This window comes from Bubalus bubalis, chromosome 16 (assembly GCF_019923935.1).
Source record: "Bubalus bubalis isolate 160015118507 breed Murrah chromosome 16, NDDB_SH_1, whole genome shotgun sequence".
Taxonomy (NCBI): Eukaryota; Metazoa; Chordata; class Mammalia; order Artiodactyla; family Bovidae; genus Bubalus; species Bubalus bubalis.
This window is the reverse complement of record NC_059172.1, coordinates 2,922,293-2,932,491: the sequence shown is the minus strand read 5'-3', so window position 1 is coordinate 2,932,491 and position 10,199 is coordinate 2,922,293. Positions and strand designations below refer to the sequence as shown.

The following is a 10,199-nucleotide window of genomic DNA, read 5'->3' as shown; positions in this document are numbered from 1 at the left end:
TGGAGGAAGGCATGGCGACCCACTCCAGTATTATTGCCTGGAGAATCCCAAGGACAGAGGGGCCTGGTGGGCTGTGGTCCATAGGGTTGCAAAGAGTCAGACGTAACTGAAGCATCTTAGCATGCACGCATAGTAAGATTTCCTATACTTAGAATTACATCCTTAAGATAAACGTGAAAAAAGGTTACTGATGATCCCCAAATCTAGAGTGAGGCCCACACAGGCCAGGTGAAGTCTTGGCCTTAGATTAAGAGCTCAGCTTCAAGTCAACTGTTCAGCCTTGAAATGAGTCAGGTTCGGCTTCTTCGTTTGTGTGTTCTCTGGAACACATGCACTCACCATATTACAGGTACATGTAAAGATATTTAGGTCAAATATATATATGTATATATATATTTGAATCCCTCTCCTAAAGCACAGCATCTTATATAATACTATGATTGCATTGATCTCCCTCTCTCTCTCTCACTCACACACACAGACCCCTGAGAATTCTAAGACATAGACTTCCCGCTAGAAAACAGATGTATGAGGAAAGTAAGGAGAGTTCTCTCTTGATCCTGAGGTTTATTTAATGGGACAGCTTATAAATGCAGCAGCAGTAAGACGTAAAGGACACTTCTGACCTGGTGCTCTTTCCTTTAGGAGCAGGAGGAAAGCATGAGTCACTGGAGCCTCCCCCACGTCACTAAACCTGGGGAAAACCAGAAGACTGTGCTGCCCCTGGTCTGAGGTTTCCTGGGAGTCATGAGGGGCCTCCAGTAAGAGACTTGACTTGTGATCGTGGTGTAATTGAAATATCTGGTTTTGATGTGGACATCCTGATGCTGAAGTTTCACTCTCTCATCAGCTGTGTGGCTTCAGGAAGTTAATTCACTTTTACTGAGTCACATACCCTTCATTTGTAAAATGAGGTCATCTCCACAGGGCTCCCTCACAAATGGTGGCAAAGATTCAATATGTGAATGGATACTGAGTTACTTTAAAGCTGAAGTGCTCTGTACCAAGTATGGTATTTGTGTTTCTCTCTTACTTCTACCACCTCCTTCAAAGTCAGGCTGCTCTTGGTCAGATCAATTCTTCGTGTGATTTGGAAGATGCTATGCCTTCCTCATTCCAGCAGCCTTGCAGGGCTCAGCAGGGAAAGATATTGACCTGGAGCTTCCTCTGCAGGGCCTCCTTTACCTCCTTGTTGAGGAGGCTCTAGATGACGGGGGTGAGCACAGGGGTTATGATGGTGCAGCAGACACTACCTGGCCACTGGTATCATCGGTGGATCCATGAGGCTGGACGTAGGTGAAATCACGGTGCTGTGGAACGTGGCAATGGCCAGGAAGTGGGAGGCACACGTGCAGAGGGCCTCCTTCTTCCCAGCTGCCCAACACATCCTCCCAATGGCCACCAAGGCCAGGCCATAGGAGGTGAGGATGAGGGCAGCAGGTAGATAGGTAGCCAGGGCAGAGAAGATCTAGAGGACCGACCACTCCTGCCATGGCTGTGTTGGCTCAGGCCCAGGAGGGAAGGGGTTGGATGTCACAGAAGTAGTGCAGTACCTGGTTGGGCCCGCAGAAAGGCAGGGCAAAGACATTCCCAGTCTCGATAGCTCCACCGAAAGTGAGGAAGCAGCCACCAGCTGGAGACAGGGGCCCCTGGTCATGACGGAGCCGTAGTGGAGAGGTCGGCAGGTGGCCGTGCAGCGGTCGCAGGCCATGGAAGCCAGCAGGAAGCTCTCAGCTGTGGCGTGCATCACCAAGAAGGTCATCTGGACCACGCAGCCCTTGAAGGGGATGGACCTGTCAGAGGCCAGAAAGTCGAGCAGCAGCGTGGGTGTGACCACAGAGGAGTAGCAGATATCAAGGAAAGAGAGGACACTGAGAAAGAAGTCCATGGGACTGTGGAGGCGGGAGTCCATGAGGATGAGCGCCACCATCCCCAGGTTGCCCACCACGGTCATGACATAGATGAGCAGCAAGCCTCCAGAGAGAAGCTTCTGGAGGTCTGGGTCATTGGAGAACCCCCGAAAGATGAGCTGGGTGTTGGGGGTGTAGTTTCCAGCAGCAGGGCTAGTTCTCCAGGCATCATCTACAGAGGTGGCAACCGAGCATCACTCAGACAGTATTACTGAGCGTGCCCACCGTGCAAGGTACAGTGAGGAAGAATACCAAGTGGGTATAATCTGCTTCAAGAAGAAATGGAGGGACTTCCCTGGTGGTCCAGTGGCTAAGACTTCACGTTTCCAAGGCCTGGGGTGTGGTTTTGCATCCTGATCAGGGTACTAGATCCCAGAGGCTGCAACGAAGATAGAGCACAGTCAGACAAGTAGATAAATATCGTAAAAGGGAAGAGCAGGAAGTGTCCTGCCACAGTGGACAGGCGCTGGGCTGTGAAGCCAGACCTGAGTCTTGATTCTGATAACGGCAGTGACTGGCTGTATCTGCTTGGATAAGCTGCATCCATGAGCCTGATTCTTCTCCCCTATGAAATAGAGAAGGTACATCTATTCAGGATTTCTCTGTGGCCTTGATGAAAAAAAATGAATTGTGAAGTCCTCTGAATATCTGGAGTGAAGTAAACAATAAATCTGAGGTCACATCGCGGTTCTTCTGTGCTGCATCTACACATACAGGTCATAATACGAGGCGCTGAGAGTCAGGGTCCCGGGGGCAGAAGCCTGTCCCAGGGCTCAGCTTTGACGCTTCCTTCCTTGTATCCCAGTTTCTCTACCAGTTGAAAAATACTAGGTATTTTCCATATTCTCTCTCCCTTTTCTAACTCTCTTGGTTGAAGGCCTTAATTTTGCCCAAATGAAAATGTCCATGAGTCTCTAGTCTAGTGAATATTAATGGTTTTCCTTTTCTCTCCTGGGATGACAGCTGGATTCCCTGGACCCTCACACACAGGCACACGGTCACATCTAGTATTAGGTTTCGGCTGAGTTCCTTGATCCTGCTTTCCAATAAATGAAACTTCTTGGTCCTCCTCCCCAGCTCCTCACCTCTTATCATCATCCCCCTGCCCATACAGGCTAGGTTCCCTCCTAACTTACTACGCCCATCCCAGCTCCGAGATGAGCACTTGACTCCTTCAGAGGCTCTTCTATAATAACTCTCAGTCACGATGACCTTGACTAACAGCCTTGCAGTCGCGTTCTGAGGTTCTCCAGATTTCCTCTGTGAGCCTGAGGCGTCATCTCAGCCCTGTGAACCAGCCTCCCTCGCCCTGATCGTTCCCTTTCTGTGTTCTGTTGCAAGCTGGAGGTTGAAGTTGACTCACACGGATGTACTTAGACTCCATTAACAGGGCTTGGTCAACGTTTCCAAGTCTTCCTCCCGACCCTCACTTGTTTTTTTTTTTTGCCCTCTATCACACTGTGGCTTCTGAGAGCAGAGGCTGCTCTAAGTTTTGTATTTATCAAGTGAATAGCAAATATTTGAACAATTACTGTTACCCATATTTGAACAATTGATGTTGTTCAATAGTATTCAAACAACTACTCTTCGAAAGAGCATCAAACGTGGCTTGGGTCATTTAGGATCTTGAAATATTGTTGAGAGACAAACTGACTCTCCTGACACAGAAGTGAGGTTGCCTGGTGACCGCTCCGCAGTAGGAATCCTTGTAAGTGACCCGCAAGGTATTCAGAAAGGGGAGGGACAGGGCTGGACATTGAAAAGTGCTGAACCTGGGGTTGATGGAGGAGATGAGGCTGTGCGACAGCCTGGAAGTGGGAGTTACCCTCCTCGGTAAACATTTACTGGGCAAAGTGCATTGCCAAGAGAGACTCTGAGCCGCACTTTTCTAAGTTTCTATTTGGACGGGAAGACAATATGTGTCAGGATATTTAGCACACTTCCGGAAACAGGGTAGACACATTAACTTCCTTTTTTTTTTGACACATTAACTTTCATCCCACCCTAAGTTAGATTATGAACATGTAGTGAGTCGGGGGCTGGAAGGAATGGTCCCAGACCCCTGAAGGCAGTGGGGTCTCAGGAAATGCTTACAGGCTGGCAGATTAGGGGGTGGGGTGCGTCCAGATTTGGGGGAGAGGAAGGAGGAGAGAACAGTCAGCCTCAGCTCTCTGAACCAACTCTGGTGGGGGAACTCAGTAGGACTTCCGATGGACAATCACCCACCTCAGCGGGCGGTGTCCCCACCTGGCACAGCTCCAGTGGGAACTCAGGATCCTCCCCACCAGGCACGCGGGGGATTCCAGGACTCACTTGCACTCCAGCCCGTGTCTTTGGGGTTCTCTCTAGAGCTGTTTCTGGACTCAGAGCTGATGGCAGGCACCCGGCTCAGGTGAACAGGGAGCGGCCCTCAGGACTGAAGCTGAGGCCGCCTCCACTCCTGCCAGTTTACCAGGCTGGCTCTGCCCCTCATGACCCCAGGTGCTGTGGAGGCTCAGAGCTCCAGGAGGCCCTGAAACACACCGGGCCCACATCCTCTCCTGGAACTCCAGGGGGGTCAATCTAGGGCAGAAGGGATGATGCCCTGCAGAATCTGGTCACTTGCTCTGGTCTTGAGGCAGAGGAAGTTAGGGTCTCCTTGAGGAGCTGGCGCTGGTGGTTCCACCTTGGCTGCAGGGAGACTCAGAAGGAGAGGTGGGAGCCATCCAGCCTCCTCCCTGGACTCTGAATTCTGGGTGAAGGGATTGTTGTCTTGCCCCTGTGGGGGCTTGCTGGAAACTGCAGGCCAGTTTTCCCAGCTATTCTACTAAAGAGCCCAGGGGACCTTGGCTGGACACTGAGGACCTGCCCTGGGCTCCAACCCTGGAGGACGAGTCGGTGACGCTGAGCCCCACGGAGAGTTGAGTCTAGGGCAGGTCAGGCCAGGCTGATCCCCTTTCCTTGCTGTTCTGTGTCCCAGCCGTGGTGGAGCCCTGAGGGGGTGGGCACCCTGGGGCAGGCATCCTGGGGCCTGACCCTCTCTGGGAAGTTCTCCTGGCATCAGCCACCAGGAACTCATCTAAGGAGGCACTGGGAGCCTTGTTAACAGAATGGGTGGTTTATTTATATTAGCAATTTAAAAAATTGTATTTTCAGAAACAAAGCTGGCATTTAAGCACAGGAAATGCCAATGGGCGTAAGGAGGAGACAAGAGAATGGTTAGCCAGGAGCAAAAATGCCTTCGGATCATCTCCCAGGTGTGGCTTTCCCCCTCTTTTCCTCTCTCTGACTCTGCTTTGTGGGTGGTGGGGAGAGGGCCTCCTCTCTATTTGTCAGCTGACACTGCTCCCCTGAGCCTGTCCCTTGGTGGCTCAGCTGAGGCTCCTGGAGTAGGGGTGGTGGAGGTTCTGGAATCATGAGTGTTTGAACTGAAGAGAAGTACAGAGCATCTGGCCCTGTGAACTCCTGGCTGAGATGCGATGGTGCAGCGGAGCTCTGAGTCAGGCCTGGATTTCCCAGTGGGAAGACCAGGAGCAAAGTCTAGGCATCAACGTGAAAAAGAGGACGCGTGCAGTCATAAGATGAAGTAGCAGGAAATGATAAAACATAGGGATTCTCTTTAAAATTATCTGAGTGTATGCATAGGGAAAAATATAAAGGACATTTTGGACAGAATTGACAAATCAAAATATGAACTGTGGTTAGATAACAGTACTGTATCACTGCACAATGTCCCAGTTTTGATAACTGTATGGGCTATTCCTAGGAACTTCTTACTGAAGTATTTAGTGATAAAGGTTTTGAATGAATTATATACGTTAATATTTTATGTGGAGTAGGAAATGGCAACTGACTCCAGGATTCTTGGCTGGAAAATTCCATGGACAGTGGAGCCTGGCAGGCTACAGTCCATGGGGTTGCAGAGTCGGACATGACTGAGCACACACATGCACACATTAATATTTTATATAGGTATTATGTACATGTATGTATATATGTACAAATATGTATATGTGATTGTGCAAAATATAAACAGTTGGTGAGTCTAAAGGGTACATAGATTTCCTGTATGATTCTTGCAACTTTAAAAATTATGTTAAAATACATTATAATTAAAACAGATTATATTAAAAGTTAAAGTGTGAGTGGGAGGAGTGCTGATGGTAGAGATGCTATAAATTGTTAATTGTTGAAGCTGGATGAGAGGTAAATCTCAGTTAATTTATCATACTGTCTGATTTGCACATGTTTGAACCTTGGAATCCTAATTTTGTTTTTCAAATTGAAATAAATTTGACCTGTCGCATTGTGTCAATTTAAGGTGTTGTTACTGTTGAGTCTCTAAGTCGTGTCTGACTCCTTGCGACCCCATGGACTGCTGCACACTGGGCTTCTCTGTCCTTCATTATCTCCCCAATTTTTCTCAAATTCATGACCATTGATTCAGTGATGCCACCCAACCATGTCATCCCCTTTTGCCCTCTTATCCTCCTGCCCTCAATCTTTCCCAGCATCAGGTGGTCAAAGTATTGGAGCATTTGAACATTTAGATTTCTTCTAATTTTTTGTTTTCAAAGATGATCCTGTGATAAGCCTATTTATATAGTAAGATTTCCTAAATTTAGAGTAACATCCTTGAGATAGACGTGAAAAAAAATCCTTTGCATGATCCAAACATCTCAGAATGAAGCCAACTCTCTCTAGGTTAAGAATTTGCATTAGTTTAAGAGCATGCCATCCAGCCCAGCATTCAACCTTAAATTAGGTCAAGTTCAGCATCTTCATTTCTGTGATTCTCTAAAACACATATGCTCACCATAATACATGCACATTTAAAGATGCTTAGGCCAAATATAACTTTTTGGAGTCAGTATCCTAAGGCACAGTTTCTTATATAATGCTGTAACTGCTTAGATCTCCTCCCTCACATTCACACATACATACTTCTGACTAGGAGCAGGGGTGTGAGGAGAGTTCTCTCTTGATCCTGAGGTTTATTTAATGGGACAGCTTATAAATGCAGCAGCAGTAAGACGTAAAGGACACTTCTGACCTGGCCCTCTTTCCTTTAGGAGCAGGAGGGAAGCATGAGTCACTGGAGCCTCCCCCACGTCACTAAACCTGGGGAAAACCAGAAGACTGTGCTGCCCCTGGTCTGAGGTTTCCTGGGAGTCATGAGGAGCCTCCAGTAAGAGACTTGACTTGTGATCATGGTGTAATTGAAATATCTGGTTTTGATGTGGACATCCTGATGCTGAAGTTTCACTCTCTCATCAGCTGTGTGGCTTCAGGAAGTTAATTCACTTTTACTGAGTCACATACCCTTCATTTGTAAAATGAGGTCATCTCCACAGGGCTCCTTCACAAATGCTGGCAAAGATTCAGTATGTGAATGGATACCGAGTTACTTTAAAGCTGCAGTGCTCTGTACCAAGTATGGTATTTGTGTTTCTCCCTTACTTCCACCACCTCCTCCAAAACCAGGCTGCTCTTGGTCAGATCAATTCTTCATGTGATTTGGAAGATGCTATGCCTTCCCGATCCCATCACTTCATGGCAAATAGATGGGGAAACAGTGGAAACAGAGAGAGAGTTATTTTTGGGGGGCTCCAAAATCACTGCAGATGGTGACTGCAGCCATGAAATTAAAAGACTCTTGCTCCTTGGAAGAAAAGCTATGACCAACCTAGACAGCTTATTAAAAAGCAGAGACATTACTTTGTCAACAAAGGTCCATGTAGTCAAAGCTATGGTTTTTCCAGTAGTCATGTATGGATGTGAGAGTTGGACTATAAAGAAAGCTAAGCACCAAATTATTGATGCTTTTGAACTCTTGAGAGTCCCTTGGACTGCAAGGAGATCCAATGAGTCCATCCGAAAGGAAATCAGTCTTGAATATTCATTGGAAGGACTGATGCTGAAGCTGAAACTCTAATCCTTTGGCCACATGAGGCAAAGAACTGACTCATTAGAAAAGACCCTGATGCTGGGAAAGACTGAAGGCAGGAGGAAAAGGGGACGCAGGATGAGATAGTTGGATAGCATCACCAACTCAATGGGCATGAGTTTGAGCAAGCTCCGGGAATTGGTGATGGACAGGGGGGCCTGGTGTGCTGTAGTCCATGAGGTTGCAAATAGTCGAACACGACCGATCGACTGAACTGACTGATGCTTTCTTCATTCCAACAGCCTTGCAGGGCTCAGCAGGGAAAGATATTGACCGGGAGCTTCCTCTGCAGGGCCTCCTTCACCTCCTTGTTGAGGAGGCTGTAGATGACGGGGGTGAGCACGGGGGTTATGATGGTGCAGCAGACACTACCTGGCCACTGGTATCATCGATGGATCCATGAGGCTGGACGTAGGTGAAATCATGGTGCTGTGGAAGGTGGCAATGGCCAGGAAGTGGGAGGCACACGTGCAGAGGGCCTTCTCCTTCCCAGCTGCTGAGCGCATCCTCCCAATGGCCACCAAGGCCAGGCCATAGGAGGTGAGGATGAGGGCAGCAGGTAGATAGGTAGCCAGGGCAGAGAAGATACAGAGGACCGACCACTCCTGCCATGGCTGTGTTGGCTCAGGCCCAGGAGGGAAGGGGTTGGATGTCACAGAAGTAGTGCAGTACCTGGTTGGGCCCGCAGAAAGGCAGGGCAAAGACATTCCCAGTCTCAATAGCAGAATTAGTGCCACCGAAAGCGAGGAAGCAGCCTCCAGCTGGAGACAGGGGCCCCTGGTCATGACGGAGCCGTAGTGGAGAGGTCGGCAGGTGGCCGTGCAGCGGTCGCAGGCCATGGAAGCCAGCAGGAAGCTCTCAGCTGTGGCGTGCATCACCAAGAAGGTCATCTGGACCACGCAGCCCTTGAAGGGGATGGACCTGTCAGAGGCCAGAAAGTCGAGCAGCAGCGTGGGTGTGACCACAGAGGAGTAGCAGATATCAAGGAAAGAGAGGACGCTGAGAAAGAAGTCCACGGGACTGTGGAGGCGGGAGTCCATGAGGATGAGTGCCACCATCCCCAGGTTGCCCACCACGGTCATGACATAGATGAGCAGCAAGCCTCCAGAGAGAAGCTTCTGGAGGTCTGGGTCATTGGAGAACCCCCGAAAGATGAGCTGGGTGTCGGGGGTGTAGTTTCCAGCGGCAGGGCTAGTTCTCCAGGCGTCATCTGCAGAGGTGGCAACCGACCATCATTCAGACAGTGTTACTGAGCATGCCCACCCATGCACGTGCAAGGTGCATCGAGGGAGAACGTCACGTGAGTGTCTTCGTTTAGAAGAAGAAACGGGGGGCTCCCCTGGCGGGCCAGTGGCTAAGGCTTCATGTTTCCACGGCAGGGGTTCCGGTTTCGGATCCTGGTCTGGAAACTAGATCCCTCCGGCTGCCCCTAAGTACGTGCTGCTGCAACTAAAGATCAGGTACTCCTCACCGAAGACCTGGCACAGCCACACAAATGAACAGATATTAAGAAAAAGAAATAATGGAAAATATCACATCACAGTGGATAGGGCATGGGCGCTGCGGCCAGACAGACCTGTCTTAGTTCTGACTATGCCGCTGACTGGTACTGTCTCTTTGGATAAGCTGTATTCATGAGCCTTGTTGTTCTCATCTTTAAAGTAGGGAAAAGACGTCTACTTCTCAGGTGGCTGTTTGGTGGAAATGAAAATAAAATCTAAAACCTTTGAATGTGTGGGACACAGTAGGTTATCAATAAATATGAGGTCACTCCCCGCCTCTGTTGTGCGTATATCCATAAATAATGCTCATGACTCTATTTGAAAATGATTTCATTCTATTCTTATTTAAAAAGTTATTTGGTGTTTATTTTGGCTGCGCTGGGTCGTCGTTGCGGTGCTTGGGTTTTGTCTGGCTGTGATGAGTTGGGGGCTCCTCTCTCCTTGAGGTGTGTGGGTTTCTTAGGGCAGTGGCTTTACTTCTTGCAGAGCTGGGCTCTAGGCACTGGGCTTCTGTGGTTGTGGTGCATGGGCTTAGGTGCCCTGTGGCATGTGGAATCTTCCTGAACCAGGGACTGAACCTGTGTCCCCTGCATTGGCAGGCGGATTCTTAACCTCTGGACCCCCAGGGAAGTCCTCATTCTGACCTTTTAAAATCACGATGTAATTCACATATCGTAAAGTTCACTATTTAAAGGCGTACAAACCAGTGGTTGTTTGTCTATTTATAACATTTCATAACCACCCCTAATGTTTAATTGCAGAGCACTTTCATCACCAAAGAAACAAAACTCTGTTAACTATTACCAGTCACCTCTTGTTTTCCTCTTCCCCCAGCCCTTGGCAACGATTAATCCACTTTCT

The 10,199-nt window shown here is 48.7% G+C and overlaps 2 pseudogenes; both read right to left on the bottom strand.

Annotated features, from left to right (window-relative positions):
- Positions 1-309: 309 nt before the first annotated feature.
- LOC112579535 lies at positions 310-2,082 on the bottom strand (annotated as a pseudogene).
- Positions 2,083-8,045: 5,963 nt separating this feature from the next.
- LOC102415446 lies at positions 8,046-9,046 on the bottom strand (annotated as a pseudogene).
- Between the last annotated feature and the right edge of the window lie 1,153 nt (positions 9,047-10,199).